This window comes from Ambystoma mexicanum, chromosome 7p, assembly GCF_040938575.1.
Source record: "Ambystoma mexicanum isolate Mex_15411 chromosome 7p, UKY_AmexF1_1, whole genome shotgun sequence".
Classification (NCBI taxonomy): Eukaryota; Metazoa; Chordata; class Amphibia; order Caudata; family Ambystomatidae; genus Ambystoma; species Ambystoma mexicanum.
Window position 1 is genome coordinate 518,872,748 of NC_090939.1, and position 19,662 is coordinate 518,892,409.

Below are 19,662 nucleotides of genomic sequence, written 5' to 3' on the forward strand. Positions count from 1 at the left end.
GCACAGTTCTAGCTGGGTACTCACACTATGGGCCTCATTACGAGTCTGGCGGTAACCGCAGTGGTAAAACCGCTGGTTACCGCCGGACTCGTATTACCATTCCGCCTCCATGATTCCCGGAATTACCGGGGCATTACAACCCCAGTTTTCTGGGAATCACTGAGGTGGAATGGTGTTAATCCGCATTCCCATTGAGTCCTATGGGACTCGATGGGAATGGGGATCATGGAAACACCGGCAGCATCTCATAATGCTGCTGGTTTTTCCTCGTCCGCCTGCATGCGGGCGGTGTTAAACCCGCCAGGTCAGACCTGGCGGGAACATCACCTCCCGCCTGCAGGAGTCGGGATCAGGCCGTCCGGAAACAACGGTGGCAGCGGGTTTACCACCACCGTTATTTCCAGACCGCCTGAGTTATAGTGAGGCCCTATGAATTTGAAATAGGCTGTCAGGGTCTGGTCAGGTTGGGACTGGACTCCAGGAGGTTGGTGCTGAAGTCACAGTTATCTGGGTCAGCTCTGCTCTGCTGGTCTGGTCTGGATCTCTGGTTCTGGTCTCTCTGGTTCTGATCTGGTCTGTGGTTCTGCTGTTGGCACTTCTTTCTGGGTCTGCTACCGGTTCTGGCAAAAGTTCTTGGCAAAGAATCCAACAGCTCGCCCGCCTGTAGAATAGTTTGGTTGGATTGCTGGATTCTGAAGGCCTGCTGAAAAAGGATTTAGCTGGTGGTCCAGGTCTCTCTGCTTTAAGTTCTGGAGTGAAGTTCTAGAGTGAAGTTCTGGAGTGAAGTTCTGGAGTTCTTCGTCAGCGTGCTGCGCAGGAATTCAGTTGAAGGTTGGAAAATGAATGTCCCTGTCTGGCTTCCAGTGGCTCTTTTTATGTCTTTTGAAAATGGGTGTGGATGCTAACTTTCTGTGCCCAACCCACTCACGATTTGATAGGTCAAGGATTTCTCTTTGACCTGATTTGAGAAGGGAGCAGTGAGTCATCAGTGTCATCTTTATGGCATACAGAAAGAACACTCCCCTTTGCTTTTACCTTAGAAAATCATTTTCATAACTAAACACATTTCCCAGATACACAAGTGGTTGACATAACATATACACATCATATATCACATAAGGTAGTTTCTGTTCCAACTCTGATGTTTCTAAGAGTATGTATTAAGAAATGACAACATTTTGCGCTTTTTGGTTGGTTTACCAATATTGGATTTTTACCAAAAATGACACATATGTACCCCGCCTCTCTACACATATTCCAGTAAATTCTCATTTTTCTAGCGTGAACCCTGTGTCTGCAATCTCCATAATTCATGGGGTTTTGCCTCAGAACATGTACAGAGTTCTAACACCTCCTAAAATGTGCACAGAAAAATCACAAGAATAATGATATTAATTATATAATTTTGACAAGTCCGTACTATGAATTATCCATCTTTTTTTAAATTATGCTCTGGCCCAGAGGGGTGTGGTTTCCCAAAGCACATGGTGGAATTTCTGGTTTGTCCACTTCCTCCAACTCAAGTTGCTCACAGAGGCACTGCCTCTCCCCGTTTCTCTCAAGAGGTAGCCATTTACGACCCCCCCCCTAATTTAACATTTGCCTGAGCCAAGCAAGGCTCATTGTTCAGTTTCCTGCAGTCCCCAGCTGCTCCTCCCCTAATCCAATCGGAGAGGTGTCACCTCCCTTTGGTGGGGGCAGCAGAATGCAGCCAGGCCTGGGAAGAGTGGCTGAGCAAGTTTCAACTCCTGTCGGGGGTAGTTGCCAGGCAGAATTCACTCTCTTCAAACCAGACGTCAGCTAAATGTCACTTTTGTTCCCAGTTTTTCTTCATTCAAAACAAACTTACAATTTTTACACATGCAGCTAGAACGCTGATTCTAAGTTCAAAACTATAACATTTAACAGTTGCAAACTATGTGACACTCAACAGTAGGTCACTCATTTATTTTAAACATTTAGATTTTAGTGTCTTTCAGTCCAATTTCACTTCAGCTGCTGATATCCCCGGCTCAGCCAGTTTCATTATGAACATTATTTTGGGCTCTTTCTCTTTCCAGATTGTGTATGCACACAAGAATACATTCTGCCAAATGTCTGCTGGTGTTCAGTGAGATTTTTGAATATCTTGCAATGTTTAAAATAGGCATTTTTAGCTTGCATTTCAGAGAAACAAAGGTGATTTCAAAGTGCTTTCTGAACTAACCGGCACTGCTGTTCTTCCTTTGGCACACATTTCACCCATGGCACTCCTGGCCCATCACGCTCGCACTGGTGGGTGGCAGTTCAGGGGAACATTTTGGTGTGCGTCAAAACTGCGCTGTTTTCCTGGATTCTGGCACAATGTGGGCTTTTTCGGCCATCTTGGATTTTCTAAGCCCACAGCACCAAATGTTGCAGCATAATAACTCGAACATGGGTCAAAACCCCTGACAATGAATATGGAAAAGAAATTAGCGGTGAGGCCCTAGGAATGAGGCACAAGAAACTGAATATAAGGGATTAGGATGGGAGAATAGGATTAGGAGAAGAGGTTACGTTAATGACGAGTGACTATCATAAAGGGCAAGGATAAGGGAGTAGGACACATGAATAGGAATAGGGATAAGACATTGGGGAAGAGGGACTATAGATTTGGACTAGGACTAGAGATTAGGCTCAAATACTAGAATGGGTGACTACAACTAGGACTAGGAGGATGGATTAGGATAAGGACCCGGACTAGATCAAGAAATTAGGACGGGAGGAGGTATTTACAGAAGGAACTAAGATGAGGGTGCAAGCCAAGGGTCTTGGAAAAAGGACAAGGGAGTACTTGAGAGACTAGGATGAAATACTAGGATGAGGGACTAGCATGCGGGACTAGAATGAAGGACTAGGTCAAGAGCGAGGGATGGGGCACTAGGAAAAGGGACTAGGGCAATGGGTGAGGGATTCTGAATGAGTACCAGCTAAATGGAACTAATGTTAGGAATGATGGAACTGGATAGGGTCTATGAAAAGAGGCTAGGACAATGGGCTAGAGACTAGGAGGGGGTAAGGGATTTGAACATAAGATGAAAATAAGGGACTATGACCCCGGAAGAGAAATTAGGAACTAGGATGAAGGATTTAAACTAGGAAAAGGGTGCAGGATGAGGAACTAGGATCAAAGGGCAAGAGGCTGGTATGAGAGACTAGAATGAGGCACTGGGACTTGGGAATGGGAAATGAGAACCCTAATTAGAAACAATAGACTAGGACAAAGGACTAAAATGAGGGACTAGGATCGATCGAGATGACAACTAGGACTAAAATGATAGACAAGGATGAAGAAACTAGGATGATGGGGTAGGATGTGGACAACGGACTAGGATAAGAGGCTGGAGTGAGGCACTAGAAATGAGAGACTAAGGATTAGAACAAGAGATTGAGGTGAGAGACCAAGAAAGGGAGTGAGGCATGAGAGACTAGGTCTGAGGGATTAGGATGAGAGACAAGGGTTAGGACAATGAATTAGGATGAGAGTCTAGGTATTAGAACAAGGGACTAAATCAATGGTCTAGGACTGAGGACACTAGGGACTCAGAGGATGGACTAAAACCAGGGAATTGAATGGTGGTTGCGAGACTTGGAGGAAGGACAAGGTACTCGGAGCAGGGGTTAAGACAAGGCACTAGAACTAGGGATGATATTCAGGGATCTATGATGAGGAGAGAGGGACTTGAACCAGGGCTAGAGAATAAGGCAAGATACTAGGACGAGAGACTCTTATGAGAGAAATGGACTACGACCAGGACAAAGATGAGACAATAGAACATTTCTGAGAGGCAATAATGAGAGACTCGGATAAGGAATTTGAATGAGGGAATAGGACTAGAGGGGAGCCTACGATGAGAGGGTATGGACTTGTGACCATGGAGTAGGATGAGTGGCAATTACATGGTCTTGAAAGAAGAACTAGGGCAATTGACTAGGACAATGGATTTGGACATGGTACTATGATGAGGATGAGAGACTAATGACGAGAGACTAAAATGACTGTATAAAATGAACACCAAGGAGGAGGGACTAGGATGCAGGACTAACACTTGGAGATGGGACAAGGGAGATCGACTAGGACTAGTAACTAGAATGAGAAACTAGGATGAGAGACTAGGAAGAGAGACTAGGATTAGAAATACAATGGTAGATTAGGACTAGGATGAGAGACTGAAATGTGGGATGAAATACTAGGACAAGAGACCATGATGTGGACAAGGGACTATGATAAGAAATTAGGGACTAGGATGAGGGATTAGGATGATCAACTAGGAATAGGGGCAAGGCACTTAAAAATGAAGCACAAGGGATTAGGGATTAGGATAAAAGAGAAGGATTAATACACCTGCAAGTTCTCAATGTCACTGGGCCTAGTAAGATCATTGTTTTGTTCTCCCCTGTTCCCCTACCTTGCCTTGTCGCGCTCTGAAACACTTGTGTACGAGTGCGATAGAAATAAATTATAAATATCAATACAGCGACTGGTACAAGAGGCTAGGTGAGATTATGGAAATTGTATGGGGGACTGGATGTGAGACTCGGATGAAGACTAGAATGAGACACTATGATGAAGGAATAGGGTGAGAGATGAAAGGCTAGGGTTAAGAGACAAGAGACTACGAAGGAAGGACTTGAGAAAAATAAACAGGCATGAGAGACCAGGACAAGGGAATATGAAAAAATATAGGACATCAGGGATGAGGCATTTTGGATGATGAACTAGGGATGAGAGAGTCAGGTGTGGGACTAGGATTAGGACAGGACACTAGGATGAGCAACTAATACAAGGACAAGGGATTAGAATGAGGACTACGATGAAGGACAAGGGACTAAAGTGAGGGACGTGAGACTAGGCTAGGGACTAGGACAAGAAGCTAGGATGAGGGGCAAGGGTTTAGGACAAAGGACCAAAACATGGACAAGTACTAGAGAAGTCGGACCAGGGACGTGGATGAGGGAGAAGGATTAGTAGAGAGGATGGAGGACTAGGATGAAGGACAATGGGTTAGAAAGAGGTTAAGGCACTAAAACCTGAACTAGGACTAGTAGCTACAACTAGGAACAAATGCCTATGATGAGAAAAGAGGGACTAGGGTGAGGGAGGAACTACAGAATGAAATGATGGATTAGGTTGAGAGAATAAAACCAGGTCAAGGGCTGGGATTAGAGAAGAAGGCAATGTACTTGGATGAGAGACTCAGACTAGGATGAGCGACTAGGACTAGGCCCAGGGCTATGATGATAGACTGGAATTATTATGTATTGGTAGGATGAGAGACTAGGAAAAGGAATTAGAATGAGGGACTAGGATGATGGGAGACTAGGATGAGAGATAATGGTGAGGGGCTGGGGAACAGGATAAGGGTTGATTATGATTGTCATTGACAAAGAATGAGGACAAGAAACATGGGCCGAGGGACTAGGCCGAGGATGAGAGGCTTGGATGAAAGTCTAGAATGAGGAACTAGGAAGAGGATCTAGCAGAAGGGAAAATATGCACACTAGCACAGGAGACCAGTTTGAGGGTCTAAGACTAGGATTAGCTTCTAGAATGAGAATGTAGGGTGAGAGACTAGGAAGAGGGACTAGGATGAGAGACCCAGAACAGGCACAAGACACTTGGGATGAGGCATGAGAGACTATTGATTATGATGGGAGATTAGGATTAGAACGGGGACAAGGACATGGTATCAGTATGGAGAAGAGAATTAGACACTAAGATTAAGAATGAGGGTGAGGGGGTAGGTTGAGTATGCAATTCTAGAAAGAGTCTAGTAATAGGAATTAGTATAAGAGACTAGGGCGAGTGTTATGTTATACTAGATGTTCCCGGCATGACATATGTCAAGCTAGCATATTTTATAGATCAATATCAGTGAGTAATTCATAGGGTCACTTCTGTCCCCCTTCTTAAATATCAGAATTAGCACTGACTGCTTCCAGGAAGTGGGCGTAGGTCCCTGTGACTTATTAATGGTAATCGAAAAGGCAAAACTAACAGATGGAGTGAGAGGTATGCGCGGTATAAGAACAGTATCTAAGGTCCATCGATCACAAAGGCCTCTATGATGTGCCTTTCGAGATGTGTGACTTTCAACCTTGTTCCATTGCAGAGTGCCCATGATGGCATAAGATTGCGCAGTAGCATAATTACAGGACCTACTTTCAGTTTTAGCTAGTGAGGAGGATTTCGTCCTACAGCGTTTTGCTCTTTAGAGACTGAAATGTTCACCCTGTAATTAACTGTTAGTGGACACTGGAACTGCCATGTCCTGTATGAAGAGAAGTGGGGGTGGATAGAAATAACTTGAACTGTTTGCGATAGTGGAAGGTGAAGGTGACCACATAAAACTGTGCTCATTCTGTTATTTTTTTTTTTAATACCACATTTTATTGGTTTTTTGGAAACACAAAACATGCAGCCCCACACAGTGGGGTAAACAAAACCTCCCGTACCCGCCCCCAACGACTCCCTGCTGTGGTCCCTTACCAACGAGCTGCAAAACATGCCACAACATTTGTCCCTTTTGCATTACACCCGCCAGTCCATCTGCAAGTCTCTGGATAGCGTAATGATATAATATTATAACTCACTTTTAGTGCACCTCTTCCCAACTCTGCCATATCTTTTGCGCTTTTTCTGGGCACCCCCTGGCAGTATAGACTCTCTTTTCCATTGCGATGCATATATCCACGTCTGTGATCCATTGTTCAAGGCTCGGTGGCCTCTCGGATCCCCAAAGTTGCGCTATGTTCCTTTTAAGTATCACAGTGGTGGTAGATAAGAGCGCTCTCTCATACCTCATTAGATCAGTGTCTCCTTCTATCCCCAGCAATGATTGCTTTGGATTTGCAAGTATCCTTTTGCCCATTACCCTTGACAGTTCTTCACAGCACTGTTGCCAGTATTTTGGAATGATGGCACAGTCCCACAGGATATGAAAATAGGAGCCTTCCTCCCTCTTACATCACAAACAGTATGGATTCGTAGCCTTTCCCCACTTGAACAGTGCCACCCTCGGGTAATAAATCCTATGTAGTATCTTCAGTTGAATCAATCTAAGCCTGGATGAGATAGTTGATTCTCTGGGGTACATCAGCGCAGACACCCATTCCTCTGGGAGTATATCACCCACCTCCCTCTCCCACTTGGCTTTCAGGTTCGACAGCTCTTTCATAGCAAAGGAGTTAATAGCACTGTACATAGTCGATGTGACCTTCTGTGTAAGCAAATCTGGGAATACATTGCGTTCTAGTGGAGAATAATCAGGTATGTCACTCAGTTCAGGGAGATGGGCCTGCAGCGCATGCTTGAGCTGGATATAGTGGTATTGTTCACTGGGGGGGAGTGCAAAGGTGGCAGCTAGATCCGCAAATGCTATTATTACATTTTATTTCATCACATCGCCAATTTTCGTAATACCTAGTTGGGCCTATGCTTGCCATTTAGGGAGTTTGTTCACCTCCGGGAGATGTCTGTTGTTCCAGATTGGTTGTGCTAGAGTTAGTTTTTTTTATCCCAACCTAGGTGTTTGTGTGTATCTGCCCAGACCAGGGTTATATGCGACAACCTGGATGGGTCAGCGGGTCGCTCTTTTTTCCGGTAGAGGAGGCTCATGATGGGCCTTTCTTGTGCGTCGGTGTCTAGTATTACATTATGCAGTAGAGTGGTATCCCCATGCAGTTTGTCATTCACTATTGCCATTTGACTGGCCCAGTAATAGGTCTGTAGCCGGGGGAGCCCATATGGATCTTTGTAGGGTAGTAAGTGCCATTCGTGGGTGCCCCCCTTTCCATAACAACTTCCTAAGTGTTTGATCTATTTTATGGAACACATTGGGTGCTATTGATAGTGGTGCATTTTGTAGCACATAGAGAAAACTTGGGAGGGCCATCATTTTGAAGAGCGCCGGGCGACCCTGCAATGTGAGTGGTAGGGACATCCAGTGGCGAACATCATCCTTGAACCTGGTCGCCACTGGATGTAAGTTTTTCCCCACATAGTCCTTTAGTTTGTGTGTGATTTGTATACCGAGGTATCTGAATTGTTCCCTTTCAATACGGTAGGGGCACACATCTGGTACCGCAATGTCTATATGTTTCACTGGGAATAGTATGGACTTTGACCAGTTGACGCGGAGTCCAATGAACGCGCCATATCTCTCTAGTAAATGCGACACAACAGGGCAGGAAACCCGCGGGTCCGCCAGATAAATTAACAGATCATCCGCGTATAAAGACACTCTGTCTTCCCAGCCGTCCGCCCACCTGAAGCCACTCTATGTCTGCGTGGATCTTAACAGGATTGCTAAAGGTTCGATTGCTAACGCAAAAATCAAAGCTGACAGGGGGCAGCCTTGTCGTGTGCCCCTACCTAGCTGGAAGGGTTCGGAAGTATACCCATTCACTCTTGTTACTGCCACTGGAAGGTGGTATAATAGATTAACCCAACTCATGAAGTAAGGGCCTATGCCCATACGTCGCATAATTTACCAAATTGCCTCCCAGTGCACAGAGTCGAAAGCCTTCTCGAAATCTATGGACAGTAGGGCTAGGGGGTTTGGTAGCTTAGGTGTTTTTTCTAGTGCTGTGTGTAATCTATATATATTTTGCCTGGTGGATCTTTGTGGCATAAAGCCGCATTGGTCCGGGTGCACTAGTGTGTGTACAACGCGCTGCAGCCGATTGGCCAGTACTTTCGCCAGTATTTTGGCCTCGCAGTTTATAAGAGAGATGGGCCTATAGGAACTGCACTTGTCAGGTGGCTTATCTGCTTTGGGCAAAACTATTATTGTAGCTTTTCTGAGGTCTGGGGGGAGGCAACCCTGCGAGCGTCAGTGTTGAAAGAGGTGCAGTAGTTGTGGAGAGATTACGTTTGCGCCTATTTTCTTCCATATTTCGACAGGGAAACCGTTCGGGCCTGGGGTCTTCCCTGACTGAAGTTATGACATTGCACAGGTTACTTCTTCCTCTGTAATTTCTTGTTCTAGTAGGGCCGCCTGTTGTTTGTCTAGGGTAGGAAGGGTGATTTCTTCTAATATAGCGGTCGGTGGCAGTGCAAGTGGAGCACTGTACAGTTCAGCGTAATATTTACCAAATCCCTCCGCTATGTCCTGGTCTGTTACTAGCGGGTCTGGCTCTTCTGTCGTTAGTTTCCTAACTTGAGTGAGGCCCAAGTCCCTGCGCTCCAACCACGCCAGAATTTTCCCCGCCTTGTCCCCAGTTTCATATATTTTCGCTCGCATTGCTGCATGCGCTTGTCTTGCATTGTCTAAGGCTATATGCTGTAGCTGTTTCTGTGCTAACTGTAGTGCACGTTGTGTCTCGGGGAGGTCATGGACCAGGTGAGCACATTCTGCATTCCGTACCTTGGCTTCAGCTGCACGTATCGCTTCAAGGTGTTTTTTCTTGTGGGCTGCAGTCCAGGCTATGATTTCACACTCAATACTGCTTTTAGTGCCTCCCATAGCGTTGTTGGGCTGTTCACAGTGTCAGTATTTATTTCAAAGTATGTTTCAGTAACTTTTTGTATGTGTTCCACCAGTTCGGGAAACTCCACGTAATAACCATTCAGTCTCCAACTGGGCGGGGGGAGTGGTCTGCTGGTCTTAATCATTAACATGATTGGGGAATGATCTGAAATACCTCTGGGGAGCAGTTGTGTGTCACACGCCTCATGTATGTTACACATTGGTAGGAAGAAGTAATCCAACCTGGATAACGAAGCATGTGCAACCGAGCGGTATGAGTATTCTCTTGTATTGGGATGTAGGGATCTCCATGCATCATGTAACCCCAGTGCATTGGTAAATGTGGCAAGTTTAGTGCATATATCTGGGTTTCTGGATCGTACATGTGTCCTATCCAACTCTGTGTTCATGACTTCGTAAAAGTCACCTCCAATCAACGTGAGGCCTTCAGTGTTGTCAACAATTAGGGGTGTAATATCGTTAGTCAGGGGGGTTAGGAGGTTAGGCGGTGCATATACAGCGATCATAGAGATGGTGCGCTCCCACAGGGTTCCTATCGTGTGTACATATCTACCTCCCTGGTCCTGGGTGACTGCAGTGGGGCTATAGGGGAGTCTTTTATGTACTAGGATCAATACCCCACGTGATCCCATGGTGAATCCGACATGAAAAGCTTGTCGGTAGTTTGTGCGACTAAACAGTGTGCATCTTGTGCCCGCCAGATGCGTCTCTGTTAAGAAGGCCACATCCGGTGAGTGACGATTCAGTGCTTGTAGGACTAGGCGTCTTTTAATACTATTTCTGAGCCCGTTAACGTTCCATGTCATCACCCGGATGGCTCTGCTTTTATCTACGTTGGTGTTCTGCGCCATGTGACTTGTGCATGTGTGGTGTCAGTATATCTAAGAGTGTTACATGATCCACCAACTCGGATCGGGATTGAGCTGGATCGTGCATCTGTTGGTTCAGTGTCGGGGCTCGTTTGCTCTTTCGTTCCATGCGGGTCAAACGCAAGGGAGTTATTGGCATGTACTTCTTGAGCTTGGTGTAACTTTTAACAGAACAACTCACACCCTCCCACCCCCACCCTATACTCCACCCAACCTGAAGCATCTGTCGCCCCATACAACAATCAAACATCCTGTCAAAGGGACAGGTAACTCATTAACTAATAACCATTACCCAAGTCTCTGTGCTTCTGCTTCAACCAATCTCCAACTGTCTTACTTTGGTTGTTCCGTTGCCAAACTGACTGTTCGTGGTCACAGTCTAAATTTAAGTTCAAGTTCATGGGAGGTGGCCTCAGGCGGCCGCCGTTGCTATGTTGTTTCCGTAATGTTATTTGTGGTTCGGAGTAAGAGTGCATCATCCTGGTTGGTGCTCGGCGGGTTCCACTGCTTGTTCTAGGGCCACTGGTTCCATGTTCACCAGGGGTCTTCCCTGGGGGGCCCGGTCCGGACGAGGCCGGCGTCTATCTTCCTGTCTCGTTGGTCACGCCGACCAGTCGCCCTCAATGTGGGTCTCCGCCCATTTCCAGGCCTCCTGAGGGTCAGTGAAGTGTGTGGTCGTACCTTTATGATATATCTTGAGCAGAGCTGGAAATAGCAGTCTGAATTTCACTTTCATGAGGGACAGCTGCCGCTTCAGTGGTTCGAATGATTGTCTTGCGCGTTGCACTTCTTTCGTGTAATCAGGGAAGAAGGCTATGCGAGAGCCATTATAAGTGATCGTTCCCTTCGCACGGGCCATCTGGAGCAGCGCATCCCTATCACCATACTTAAGGAGCTTAGCAATTACAGTCCTGGGCTGCATTCCTGGGATGGGCTTGCCAGAAGGTATCCTGTGAGCGCGTTCTATTGAGAAAAATTTGGAAAAGGAATGAGGGTCATAGATGTCTGCTAGCCACTGTTCCAAGAACAGTTCCATGCTCGGTCCCTCTGTTCCTTCTGGAATTCCGAGGATACGCACGTTGTTGCGGCGAGACCTGCCCTCGCCCTCATCCACTCTGGCCTCCAGGGTCTTCAACCGGCACAGTGTCTGTGACAATTGTTGGTTCATATTGCTAATGTTGTCCTCTGTACCTGAGATGCGTTGTTTCGCTTCCCCCATGCGAGAAGTGAGTTTTTGCAGGTCGTGGCGGAGGAAGGACACATCCGCCGCTATGCTGTCCACTTTCATTTCCATGGAGGTGCAGGAACTCACAATGGCTGCCATTACATCTTTCAGGGAAAGGGTGTCCACCGCATCTGGAGAGTTTGCCAGTGGTGCTTGATCCGTCAGTTGAGATGTTGTGGCGAAAGCATATTGGTCCATTGTGCTTTGTACGCTCGATTTCCACGGTTTGTCTTTCCCCATTATGTAGCGTGGAAGGTGGCGGTCGTAACTGCCAGGGTAGGAGTTGTGTTTAAGTGCTTTCAGGAGTGTCCCTGCAGGCGCTGGTTCCGGATCTATTGTTGCCTCTCTGCCCAGTCCGTAGAAAGCAGATTTCCTCCAGTTCTCCCCGCGGGGGCGGGAGGTGAGGATAGGATCGGTCGTGGGCCGCAAAGCCAGTGCCACTCAAGGGGGGAGGCCGCTTCACACCAACTTGAGTCTCTTGCCTCACCCCCAGAGTGAAGTCCCAGCCGCACCGCCAATCCAACGGCGAGCCGTTACTCCAACGAGGGGGTGATCCGTCCGCTCCCTCTCGGAACAGCGTTCTTTCCTACCTTCTTTCCGGGAGACACACGCAGCACTATGCCGTCCGCTCCGCGTATCACCCGCCACTTCCACTGCTCCCTGCGTCTCTCCCTCCGTCCTGCACCGCAGCTCCGCACACGTTGCCTGCCTCCTCGGTGTTGGGCACCCTAACCGGGTGACAGCCCAGCCACGTTCCCAGCCCTTTCGTGGACGCCACAGCTCTCTCCCGCAGCTCCACGAAGTTGCGGTGGCCATCTTGGTTTCACGCCTTTGCGCCCGATCAGGTTTCGTTATCGTCGAATATCTCGGTACAAGGCTGGCTTTCTGCTATCCAGCTCCGTGTGCCTGTGCCGCACCTTATCCTCTTCGCCACAGATGCGTTTGGAGCCAGAATTGTTCCATTGAAAAGGATGTTTAAACAGGATTTCGTCGGCGGCCGCTAGAGCTCCACAGACTCACGTCCTGCCCGCTCGCATGCTGTCCACGCCCCCCCCTCATTCTGTTTGTTGAAATGATAGCTGTTGTTGAAGTCAATGCACTTTGCCATTTGGACAGCAGAGGGAAAACTTGTAGTGATAAATAGCATCTGTATGTTAAATTGATAGCTGTTGTTGAAGTGGGTGCACTTTGCCATTTGGACAGCAGAGGGCAACCTAACAATAATAAATGGCATCAGCTGAGTATGGAAAAATACCTAAGCATATTATATATATATATATATATATATATATATATATATATATATATATATATATATATATATATATATATATATATATATATATATACAGATGCTAAAGTATTGGTACTCCAGGAATGATGCAGTATGAAGGTGGAAGGTGGGTATGGTTGAATGTTTTATTTACTTATTTTCACCTCTAAGCCTTTTAAGCACATGAAGGACTAAAGTCAACCACCAGTCCTCTCTCTCATTCCTGCTCAGCCCATAAATAACATTGATATGGTATATATTAATATTCAACATTCTCTGAGCGGCACATGCATCATTACACATCATCATACTTTACGTCACACAGATTAACAACCAGGACAAGCAAATCAGGAGCAGAACACCATATGACAGTCCGTCTCTCCAGACGCATGCCGCAATCATGCTCACCAGCACACCTACAGTCACTGCAAAAGTCACTCCCACATTGAATACCAACACACCTCCCTTTTCCACACAAAACAATTTAACCAACATTGCTCCTCCACACATGTCAGAAAACATTCTGGCAATTCACCCTTAGTACAACCTGAGACAGGGGAGATATTCATCTGAAACCTGAGGACAATGAGGAGGCCTCTCCAAGCACAGCATGTGACAAACATAAATAATTAAACATGATATACATGGAGCTACCACACGACCAGGACTAAGGGGGCAACGCAATGAAATGTGCAGATACTCTAGAGGTGCTGTGACATTATGTGTGAGTGACTTAGGTGTGTTGGGACCTAATGTGTGCGTGACTGCTGCAGTGATTGTGTTTATTTCCTCTACCATGTTAGTTTCCCTGCATACATTTGACTGCTGTTCTATGTGTGACTGATTTCCTCTTGGAGGCAGGAACCCCCTTTTCTTAAAAAAAGAAAACATGCAGTATGTATGTTTGTTGGCAACTGCTCACCTCTTAAAAAGACGCCAATTCAAGGGGCATATATGTAGACTTCCACTGTCGAGGCAAACACAGGAATGTGAGGGTGATATGAGGTACATTTACTAGCCCAGCAGAACTCCCCTGCACCACCAAACTGCATTTTCAGCAGTTACAAGAAGAATGGCTGTGCTGGCTCTGCTGAGCACTTATTCCCTTGCATTAAAACTGCATTTTTAGCAGCTACCAAAAATAACGGCTGCGCTGGCTCGGCGAAGCACATATGGGGCAAGATGGAACATAAAACACCCTGAAAATGGCTGCAGTCATTTTCTTCATGTGCACCAAAAAGAGGAATTCAAAGGCAGCCTGGCACAGTGCTGCCATGCTGCCAACTCAAGACTTCAAACTGCCAAAGAAAATGTGCTACGTAAAACGACTTTGCACTGGTTCTAATTGCATTTTTGAACATCACCCAGCTAGGGTTTTAGTAAAACACAGCCATGTTCATCCATATTCAGGTTGTACACCAGCAAATGGGGGCATTCCTCACTGAATGGCATGTGGTGTCAAGCAAAATCTGTGAAGAGCAGTGAAAATTTGTTTCAGGCCGTACCGCAAGTGTTTACTCTTGCAACAAAGTAACACAGGCAAAATTCCTCACAAGAAGCTTTCTCTCTCCCTTTGCTTATGCCAGTGTCAAAGAACCCTTGTTTTGAACTGATTCCTGTGTATTAGAAATTGACCAAAGCTATGGAAATGTTCAGAATAAAAATGCAAGGAAAATCGCATTTGGAAATGACCAGGGAAAATAAAATTAAACCGTTTTGCACTGCTCTGCAAAGCAGGGAGTGGATATTGTACAACCTCAATGGAAATAATACTGTAACATTCCCTGGAACAAAACTATGTATGTTGAGAAGAAAAGCTGTCAAAATATAAGTGAATTGTACTAGATGTAGTGTAGGACCGAGGTGTGGGAATTCGTGACCTCGTCAGACTTCCTGGCATTTCTCCAGCAAGGCACAATGGATCAGGGGAACTGGCCTTGTCACAGGCAAGTTTGAATTCCTTGTGACTCCTCTCTTCAGCTGCATCTGCCAGAGTGAAAGGGTGTTATGGTAACCCTTCTGCCCAGAACTGACACAGTGGCGGTAGGATGACTGGGGAAATCTTAACGACCACCCTCCAGTGACAGATCCCATCCATTTGATTTAAAAGACTTATTATATCAAAGTATTTATGTCAGTAATCTAAAGACGCAGTAATGTAACATTTTGACATCTTGAATGTCATTTTTGTGCCAGTAAAATGAGACTATATCCTAGCTTGTGGGGAACGCGAACGGCATGAAAGTGTCACTTATGGAAAAACATACATGACATTGTTATGAAAGTAATTGAAAATATGTCTGACATCAATAGGCTTAGGTGTATCCATTTTTAGAATTTTAGGGGAAGTATTTTTCAAAGAAATTACAAAAGAATGGCAGGAGAACAAAGCAATATTGCGCAAACTTGGCGTTTGGACAGAAATGTTCCTTGTGAAATATGGTATTGCCTATGTAATTTTTTATAAGTGTCAAATTTATAAATATGGGGGTTTTGTGTCATAACTGATTTTGGCAAAAGTAACTGTGGTATAACGAAGCACCTCATAAAAACACACACACTAAAACTGAGTCACTTGCTTCAGTCCAATCTGCTTACAGGGAGGCGGTGACATGTACAGGCAGAACTATCCAATTTTGGAGGTATGTCTAGCTTAGTTCTGCCCACATAGTAAAAATCCTCTGATGTCAACCGGCCAATTAAAGGAGGAGACAGTCAATATTAAGAACATTCAAAAAAATCCAGCATTCAAAATCCAACACGCAAAATTCAGAGATCCAGGCATTCCACATTCACCCTGGAGAGATTCCAGATTACAGCGCCATGCCAGAGGTAACAGATCCAGGCAGAACCTCTTATCCAGGCAGAACCACTATCCAGAATTAAAACCCTACAAAAATCCCAATAATTCAGGGAGAGCCCAGCAGTTTCCCAAGTGACTGGATCCCTGTTCCGCTGTCCAAAGACCCGGCTGGCTGTCCAAACTATTCCATTGAAGTGCTCTTTGTAAGTATTACCCTTCCCCAGTAACCAACAAGCTGCATCCATTGCTTTGTTACCTTGCAATTGGTCCAACCCCATAAGAAACCCTATAAGAAATCTTGTAAGTATCCTAGTAACTTCTTAAAATTGTTAGTATCGCCTGTGTACCCTGTACTTAGAAAAACCATGTTACTCTCCATGTGTAAGCGCCATTGTTTCCAAATCATTTCAGTACGTTATATAAGTCCTTAGTGCTATTTGAAATAAATAAATAAATTAAATAATTCCCATATAAAGAGGCACACAGCGTGAATGGGTTAAAATTGCAAATTAACCTTTTCATGGGCAGTGTTCTTAATTGATAATCTAGCCACTAAAAATAGTCTCAGTAGAACCTGTAATTTTCCTTTTAAAACCGATTTCGCCCACGTAACTGCATTCATTATTAAAAAAACACTTTACATTTCCTACCAAGAATCCCATACTGTCCCTATCCAGAGTCACCCTTTCACTTTCATATCATGCCTGTTATGTGCCTTAGTACCTTAGTATGAAAACCGATTTCCGATTATGTTTTTTAGCTCATTTTCCAAGCCGTTTTGCTATTTTAAACCTGTGAAACAAAGCAATTGCAATTTTGCCACGTGCGATTCTTGCTGCACTGTGTTTTTCCTTCTAAAGTCGATTTTCTACACTGTATGCCCGTTGTTTAGTACATTGCTGGGTAGCTTGTCAGTTTTCTTTCCTCGTTAGCACAGCCACATACATTCTTGCCTTATTCATTCAACCGCACATGTAAAATCACCATTCAGTAATTCTGAGTGCCATTTTACTCATTTTTTAAGGGAGCAAATTTTGGCCTCCCATTCAGGGGTAGTAGGTCGGATTTTCATGTGGGTTGTTGCCTAGTATACCTGACATCTTGCTACTCCTCTCCACCCACACACAACTTGGTTACAAGGGGTTTGAGGGAGTATTGCCGGGGGAATGCTTAACTGTGGTGCCATTTAAAAGTACTACCCAAAAGTAATCTTGCTTTCATTCATTTGTGCATTGTGTATCTTATGTTATAAGGCTAAAATAAGTGTATCCTATTATTTTATTGTGTAATTATCACCACACTGGTGATTGCTGCCCTAAATTGAACGTGTTTGATTTTTATGCATAATTAAAAACTAAATAAATATTTCATTATAACACACCGGCCTGGTTCATGGTCCAATGCGACACGGGTTGTACTTTAAGGGGGGTGTGAGACGGGTTGGCTGCCTTCTCAAAGATTGAATCTGAGTAAAATAAAGCGTTGTATTGTGTGCCGCGTGCCTGGCCAGCAGCAAGAGTCCTGGGGGCTGATTCATGGAATTTGTGTGCCGAAAAACGGGGATTTGTGCACCATTCTGCCCGCAAATCCCTGTTTAACATATGGGGATTTGCGGGCAGAATGGCACACAAATCCCTGTTTTTCGGCGCACAAATTCCATGAATCAGCCCCCTGGTCTGGAGTGTGATGCCTTTTTAAAATCCTTAACAGTCACACGCTTTAACTTAGCTGACATCTTTCCAAACACACTGCAGCACTGTACAGAGCTGCATGCTGTTCGTGGACATCATTTTCAGTGATAGTTCATCACAGTACAGTTCGACTGTGTGCACCTGTGAGCCAGTGGGTGTCTCATTGTCAGTGTGCTGCACTTCTACTTCAGGTGCACACTTTCTTCTATCCATAGCCGGTAAGATAGCTCAGTGGGTTGAGCGCTCGCTACTGCGAGCTGACCGTGATCTGCAGGTCGCAGGTTCGAATCCCGGGAAGGCCATCTCAGGCTTTCATCCTTCCGAGATCGATAAATGAGTACCAATTGTGGTTGGGTGATATTGTATGTAAATATGTGCTCTGTAAAGCGCTTTGGATTAAGGCGCTATGTAAATAACACATCATTATCATGATCTCGTTAACAGTGTTATATTTGACGGGAATGGTACTGCATGAAAGACGCAAGAGGCCAGCTGGAAATGGCTGGATGTTATACGTTCTTAAAAACACCATTAGTCCTTTTAAACACATCAAGGACAGGAGGCACCAACCCACCACCTAATCCATTCCAACTCGGTCCCTTACTGGCATTCTCACAGATCATTCATCCAACATTCACTCAGCAATCTATGAGCTGCACCTGCATCATCACACATCAGCATTCTATGCCTCACACAGTGTGGCCAGCAGGACAAGCAACCCAGGAAAAGAACACCACATTACAAGGTCTCTCATTCTATACTCATGCCCCAATCCCATTTTTTGGCGCACACACAGAATCACAGCAGCAGCACATCCTGTCCCAACACACCTCCCTTTCTTACACACAATCAAATCAACTACACTCCTCCGAAAAGTGGACATTCAAATAAAAGTGTAATTCAACAATAACCCAACATCCCTTGAGAGGTACGTGCATCCTAACACATCAGCATTCCATGCCTCACAGAGAATGAACTGCAGGGACAGGCAGATCAGGAGAAGAACACATCATCACCCAGTCTCTCACTCTAGATCCAGGCTCCAAAAATGCATTCTAGCACACAACCAGTAACAGCGACACTCACTCACACACTCAGTTCCAATACCGAGATTCTACGATAAAGGACTAGGGCAAACAAATAGGATATGGATGAGCCACTATAACGAAAGAATAGGATGCAGGAATTGGAGCAGGGACTAGGACAAAGGACTAAATCCAAGACAGGGTATTAGGATGAGGGACTCGAACTAGGGCTAGAGACTAGGTTGAGAGATTAGGGTAAGGGATTAGGAATAGGATGAGAGTCTAGGATGATAGAGAGGAAGTGAACAAGGGACTAGGATGAAAAACTAGAGCAAGAGACTAGAGATGATGAGATATTGGGGACCAGGGATAGCTTGTCCATAATGAGCGACAGGTAGCCAACCACCACCTATTTGCAGGAGCCAAGCCATCCTAGTGAAAACACTGAGCATTGCCTCAGCTACAGCAAGCAACCAGGGGAATGCTCTTGGACCTGCTTTAACTGTCAAAGGGAAACCTGGTTTCCCTTTGCCAATTTTCAGTACACCTGTGCACATGGACAATCGTCTATGCAAGGCTGGGGTATTTTGCTTCCCGATCCTTGAATGGCCCATTGAGGATGCAGGCTAGGGTACTGTGGGAATGCATGTGCATAGGGGGCACGTCTGCCTCCCCACACATGCATAGATCCTGGGACATAGAGCTGGAATTACTGTTGTGCCACCACATATGTGTAAGAACCATGAAGCTCACCCTGCTTCCTAGCTATTGTTTGTGATGTTCAGGAGCTAGATGGCTGATGTAAAAGTCTGAGGTTTAGTGCATTCTGGAAGGGGGCTGCAGGTAAGGAAACACATGTTTGTATGTGTCTATACATGCGTGACCTTGTGTGAATGAATGAGTGTATGTTGAATGTGTGTATGCATGGTGTATGCGTACATGGGTGAAAGAGAGTGTATGAATGCTTTATGGTTGCCATTGAAAGAGTGTATGCATGCTGTCTGGTTGCAGGGGTAAATGTGTATGAATGGTGTATGAATGTGTGTGCTTGCATGTGTGCCAGCGAACAGGCTTCTGATTTGGGAGGATGTGTGGGTTACATTTGTGCAGCGGCAGGCTGACATGACATATTTTCTTATGGAGGGATGACATTTTTTAGTGGTATCAAGGGTCAAGTAATCTGATGAGTGTTATTACATGGGTAGGCTGCCCTACATTGGTGCAGCCAGTCTCAGTATATATTTTGTTTTACCTTGCCATGGTA